Source organism: Pelodiscus sinensis, chromosome 1 (assembly GCF_049634645.1).
Source record: "Pelodiscus sinensis isolate JC-2024 chromosome 1, ASM4963464v1, whole genome shotgun sequence".
Taxonomy (NCBI): Eukaryota; Metazoa; Chordata; order Testudines; family Trionychidae; genus Pelodiscus; species Pelodiscus sinensis.
This window is the reverse complement of record NC_134711.1, coordinates 81,956,466-81,962,465: the sequence shown is the minus strand read 5'-3', so window position 1 is coordinate 81,962,465 and position 6,000 is coordinate 81,956,466.

The window sequence follows — 6,000 nt, the reverse complement described above, 5'->3', positions numbered from 1 at the left end:
GAGAGGTTCAGGTTGGATATTAGGAAAAACTATTTCACTAGGAGAGTGGTGAAGCACTGGAATGGGTTACTTAGGGAAGTAGTGGAGTCTCCATCCCTAGAGGTGTTTAAATCTTGGCTTGACAAAGCCCTGGCTGGGTTGATTTAGTTGGGATTGGTCCTGCCTAGGGCAGGGAGCTGGACTCGATGACCTTCTGAAGTCTCTTCCAGCTCTATGGTTCTATGATTCTAAGTTAGGAGAAGAGGAAGATGCATACCAAATTTGGTGGCTCTAGCTCTTACCGTTTAGGAGGAGTTCTTAAACAAACGGACTCACAGACAGACATAAAGATGTGCTTCTCTCTCTCTCTCTCTCTGTCTATATACACACATATATATTATATAGACATAATATTTAAATCCACCTACATGTATTTTATTGACACTTACAATATCCTACTGCCATATAAGGACTGAGGAAAAGCCAAGACATTTATATTCAAAGCATGAAGACTTAGTCCCATGATTTTTTTTCCTATTACTGTATGTATATTGTAACGAATGGCTGATGTAGATTTCATCATTTTTTCGAGGGACAGTAGTTCATTCTACCAGTTATCTATGTATTGCATTCTGTTTGTCTTAGAGAACAGACCTATTGTATACACCCACCAGATGTTCAGAAAATACTGTGCTTGTTAAACTAGTGTTTTTTTAAATTAATGGTCAACGATGCAGAAATATCATTGATGGCCACATATTCCATTTCACTTAATAATAAAGCTAATCAATAAATATAATTACAATAAAAAGAAAACAAGTCTCATTACATGAATTAATCAAAATCTGCTCCTAATTCTTTTCTTTTTTCAGTGTCTTGCTTTTCCTGTCTTGTATTTCACGAGTCATACGGGAGTGGTCGACAAAGGCTTCCCTTGTCGACCACGGCGCGTCCAAACAGTTGATCGGCACAGCGCAGCAGGCATTTTGATGTAAATGAAGCAGCAATTATTTAAATAATATTTCTAGTTTTCCAGTCACAGTCTTCAAGGGTACACAAAAATATATATAAAATAAAACAGGACTCTCTTCCCTCAAAATGTTTTACAGTATTTGCAACCATTAAACAAATAGCACAAGTTCTCTGCTCTCACACACTCCTTTGTGAAACACTGTTTAGTCAAAAGCTATTTATTCAACTAGTTTATAGTTGGCATGACGGGGTATGCATACCTTGCACTGGGCCAGGATGGTTTAATTGCCCTGTGGGTGGAGGAAGTCTTGCCCCGCCCAGCCACACTGGGCATGCTCCAAGGGCTGGAGCAGTATAAAAGGGAGAAGCTTGGCTCAATCTGGGCTGGATACCAGAGAGGAAGGACTTACTACAGAAGCACCAGAGGTAACCTAGCCAGAGACCCTGATGATGGGAGCTGGAGATCTGGGAGACTTCATTGAGCCTCCAGAGCTGGTGGAACCTCAGGGGAAGACTGGTACTGTGGGACACAGGACTTGGAACCTATGTAGATCACCCCAATGCTGGATGTTGTAGGAAGTGATCCAGGGAAGGTCCACAAGTGGCATCTTCCATTCAAGTGAGCTCAGCGTGTTGTGGTGGGGTTTCCTGCTGAGTGAGTGGTGGATCACTCCCCTACTGACAGAGTCCCGAGTTGGAGTGGAGTAGGATAGGTCTGGGCCCCACTACTGAGGTTGCTTTCCCAAACCTCTGAGACTCTAGTTATTAGGCTGTGTTGCCCTAAACCCCAGCGCTGTTTTAAGCCTCTTAATGACTCTAGCCATTAGGCTGTGCTACCCTGAACCCAAAGGCTGTGTTACTGACTCTAGCCATTAGGCTGTGCTACCCTGAACCCAAAGGCTGTGTTACTGACTCTAGCCATTAGGCTGTGTCATCCTGAACCTAGGACTATGTTACAGACTGTGGCCATTGGGCCATGCTGCTTTGAGATGGGGTGTACTTATAATGTGACAAGTGATGGAGAATGTGGGCATCATTCAGGACTTGCTAAGAAGTCCAGGTGGAAAGACTGGGATGGGAAAACCCCCCTGTCCCTGATATCAGTGGAAGACAGACTTAGAAAAGCTCCTGAAGTGGATGGTGAAGAACCAACAACAGCAGGCATCCCAACAATAACAGACTCAATTGGTCCAAGAGCAACAACAGATGTTCTTCTCTGGCTACCCAATACCAGAACTAACAGGAGGCACTGGTCCAACAGATAGCAGCACCATAGTGGACCCTCAGGACCCTCTGCCATGGGAACAAGATCGGAAGGTGCCTTAATGGCCCTCCCTATTTGGTTGCTGAACATAGGCCAGGTGATGATCTGAAGGCCTTCCTAGTTATCTTTCAGTGGGTTGCTATGGCCACTTGTTGCTCTGAAGAACATTGGGCCATGCTATTGACCCACTTATTTAATGGGACAGGCACAGATGGTCTACTGCAATCTCAGTGCAAGAGAAGCTTTACATTATGCAGAGTGAAAGAGGTGATATTGGACCACACAAGAATCAGCCCAGAGACTTACCATCTGCGGCTGCATAAGGAGGGGTAACATGCAGGGGCTTGACTGCAGGCTGTGGCCCAATGCATATTGGACCACTGCTGGAAATGGTTGAACCCAGAGGACTTAACAGGCCCCCAGATGGTGGAAGTAGTGGCTTTTGAGCAGTTTATAGGGGTGATCTCTGGGGGAGCAACAAAATAGACCCAATGCCATAGGCTGATGTCACTGGCAGGTGCGGTGGCACTAATGAAGGATTACCAGTCAGCAGAGGAGGCCTGGACCCGCCCCTAATGACTGGAAGGCCCAAAGAAGCGAGAGGCTCTGGGGAATGTGTACCTACCCACCTCTTATCTGGGCTATGTCAAAATCACCAATCTAAAGTACCAACAGCAATTTAGTCAAGTCCCTGTAGGAAAGGAAAGGGGCCAGGCTAACAAAGGCCCAAAGGCCACCGGAACATGGGACCATTACTGGGAGTGCGGCCAAGAGAGACCCTTCTAACACAGCTGCCCATATATGGACTGTAGATATGGCCAAGTCTGGCTCCTCAGGCACCAGGCACGGAAACTAAGCCTAGGGAAACTAGTGACGCCAGTGTCCATGGAGGGAAAGTAAAACTGCCTTGGAGGACTCCGGCTGCAGCCAGATGATGCTACAAGAGGGACTAGTTCCTGCCTCCAACACTCTGGTGACACAATCTGCCTACAAAGCATCCACAGGGATATATGACCCTATTCAACTGCTGAGTAAGCCTTGAGGTCTGTGTCCAGGTAGGTATGGTGCCCTAACTAACCTACTCTGTACTACTAGGTAGAGACTAGTCCCTGTTGAAAGAGGTTGTTCACGAGTATGACTGCCGATTGCCAAGAAGATGTCAATGCTGGAGACTGGATTGAACCACCAAAGCCAGTGGAGCCTTGGAGAGAGAACACTCACTGGGTTCCCTCTTCAGGGGGAGGGTATTTGATGGGGTATGCGTACCCCTCACTGGGACAGGAGGGCTTAATGCTCTATGGGAAGAGGAAGTCTTGACCCCAAACTGCACTGGACATGCTCCAAGAACTGGAGCAGTATAAAAGGAAGCAGCTCAGCTCAGTCTAGGAGGGATGCTGAAGGACCTGCTACAGGAACTCCAGAGTTAATCCAGCCAGAGACCCTGATGACGGGAGCTGGAGATCTGGGAGACTGCACTGAGCCTTCAGAGCTGGTGGAACCTCAGGGAGAGACTGGTGCTGTGGAACCACAGGACCTGGAAATTATGTGAATCACCCCAATGCTGGATCTGGTAGGAAGTGACCCAGAGAGGGTGCGTGAGTGATCTCTCCCACCTAAGTAAGCTCAGCATATTGTGGTGGGATTCCGCACTGACAGGGCCCTGGGTTGGGGTCTAGTGGAGTAGGGTGGGCCTGAGCCCTCCTACCGGAGCTGTTGCCCCAACCCTGTGAGACTCTAGCCATTAGGCTGTGCTGCACTGAACCCAAGGGCTGTGTTACTGACTCTAGCCACTGGGCTGTGCTGCCCTGAACATAGGACTGTTACAGACTATGGCTATTCAGCCATGCCGCCTCACAACATGGTGTACTTACAACATGAAAGTTGGGTAGTCCAACAGAGAAGTTTTCTTATAAAACATTCATACAGCACTGTACGTTTACATGATAAATTACAACTATACTAACATTCCCTGCCCAGAAGAGTTTACAAATTGACTAAGATAAAATAAACACTGGTCACCATACTACTATTCAGAGTTTAAGAGATCCAATAAGAACAGCTTCAGGTGATTCCTGAGCCTTGAAAGAGTCTGAGGAAAGAAGTGCCAAGAAGTGTCAAAGATTCACTGTCTGCTCTCAGAGTTATAAAAAATGTCAGTAATTTTGCAACAGTAAAGGTGTTATCCTGGTGCCTTGGACAAATGTCAAATTGGCAGTCACATTTTGCTTCCATCAATCCCCTCTGCACTTTCAAATTGCATGGTATTCTTCTCTGTGCAGTAAACTACTGTGTTCCACCTCAGATTACAATACTGCATTGATAAGCAAAGTGAAACATGTATATCCTATAAAAAGTGGTCCCATTCCCGCACTCCTTATTCAAGCAAATGCAACTTATTTCCTTTTGTTGGGGTCCAGATTCTCTGTTATGTTGTGGCTCCTTGTAGTATCTAAAAGGTGCAAAGGGAATAGAAAGCAGTCAGATCTCAGCAGTTGAAAATTCCCCTGGACTAAGAGAGCTCTCAAGTGGCACTAAGCCTTGGTATCCAGCTTCTGTGCTACCCTACCCTTCACTCGGTCCTTTTGGTTAGCGGGACTACTGAAGAGAGTATGCTGCATACTGTGGCTATGCTCAACTGTCATATGGTCCCTTAGGAACCGCAGCCAGCTAGTGTAAATTAGAACAAATCCTAGGCTACTCCAATCTATACAGGGCACAGAGTAGCACAGATTCACCATAAGAATAAAAGATAAACAGTTCCCTTGATTTTTCTATATTCATACCTACACTGAGCAGAAGCTCAAAGAAGCAGTGAATCTGGGCCTGTGTTTTGCCTAAGTACTGTTTTTATGAAGATGTGTAAAATTCCCAGGAATCCATTTTGATGAAAGGTGCTGTGTTATTTGCACTGAACTTTGGACAATAAATAAAGGAAAACAAACAAATGACAACAAAAATCAATATTTGTCAAAGGGTTATGCCAGTGTAGTGGTTACAAGTTCTGGTACTTGTATTTCAAATACTTTTGTATATGTACTTCAGTGACCTTTTCAGACCATCAATAAACCACTAAAATAAAGTGAGAACTGGTAATTTCATGATATTTCACTTACTTATGGTAGAAATGTAAAAAATATGAATCAGTAGAGAAGAACACAGAGCCCGCAGTGCTACTTCCCAGTCTTTACTAACCCCCAGAGTGTAGGAGCACAAAGGTTACAAAGAAATTTAAGGCCAGAATTGACTGAGAAGTGGGGAATGGGAAACATCAATTGAAAAGAAGAAATCAGATGACTGAAAGGAAGGAAAAAGAAGCATTGCTGGTGCAAATGTGGGAAGGATGGTTATGTGACAAATGCACAAGATGACATGATTCAACTGTATAATACTGCAAAAGTCATACCATTTCCCTGTACTGGGGGCTACGTCTACACTGGCATGATTTTGTGAAAATGCTTTTAACGGAAAAGTTTTCCATTAAAAGCATTTTTGGAAAAGCACATTTAGATTGGCAGGATGCTTTTCCACAAAAGCACTTTTTGCGGAAAAGCGTCCGTGGCAAATCTAGACGCGTTTTTTTGCAAAAAAGCCCTGATCGCAATTTTCGTGATCGGGGCTTTTTTGTGGAAAACACTACTGTGCTGTTTACACTGGCCCTTTTGCACAAAAGTCTTTCGGAAAAAGACTTTTGCCCAAATGGGAGCAGCATAGTATTTCCGGAAAAGCACTGACGATCTTACATAAGATCATCAGTGCTTTTCCAGAAATTCAAGCGGCCAGTGTAG